This window comes from Octopus bimaculoides, chromosome 27 (assembly GCF_001194135.2).
Source record: "Octopus bimaculoides isolate UCB-OBI-ISO-001 chromosome 27, ASM119413v2, whole genome shotgun sequence".
In the NCBI taxonomy this organism is placed as follows: Eukaryota; Metazoa; Mollusca; class Cephalopoda; order Octopoda; family Octopodidae; genus Octopus; species Octopus bimaculoides.
The window spans coordinates 13,129,624-13,130,305 of NC_069007.1; positions in this window are offsets into that span (position 1 = coordinate 13,129,624).

Here is a 682-nt window from a genome sequence, read left to right on the forward strand (position 1 = left end):
TATATACGACGGGCTTCTTTCAGTTCCCATCTACCAAATCCACTCACAAGTTTTGGGTTGGCCCAAGACTATAGTAGAAAAGACCAAGGTGCTACACAGTGGGACTGAACCCAGGACTATGTGGTTGGGAAGCAAGCATCTTACTACAATGCCACACCTGCACCTATACACACACAGACACACACACACACACACATACAGTAGTAATAGGGATTCAAAGAATCAGACAAATCTTACATTAAGCTCTCCTCAAAGTGCATGGCTATCAAGAATCGTAGTGATTATAATATGGTGGTCACAATTGAATGACTGTTGGTCAGGGCTGACTAGTTTCAAACAACAACTTCATCCAAAATATAAAATTCATAAAGGTTCACATACACAAAACATAGGCTATACAATCAAAAACTCATACACACACAGCTATATATATATACAGATATAGGGCAGAGAATCGTCAATTAGTAATAAAATTAATAATTAACAATTTTGCCAAGTAGTTCAGTATGAAAAAACACTAGCCGATAAATTTGTAAGTGCCTGCCTCACGTGGTCTTGATGTCGCATGGTCAAAATTCACATGAGTTTATTAGACACTTTTGAATTTATTAGAATATTGAGGCTGAAGAGCGGAATAGCGTAACTTCATACCCTTAACCGTGAAACGTCGTACCCAATTAAC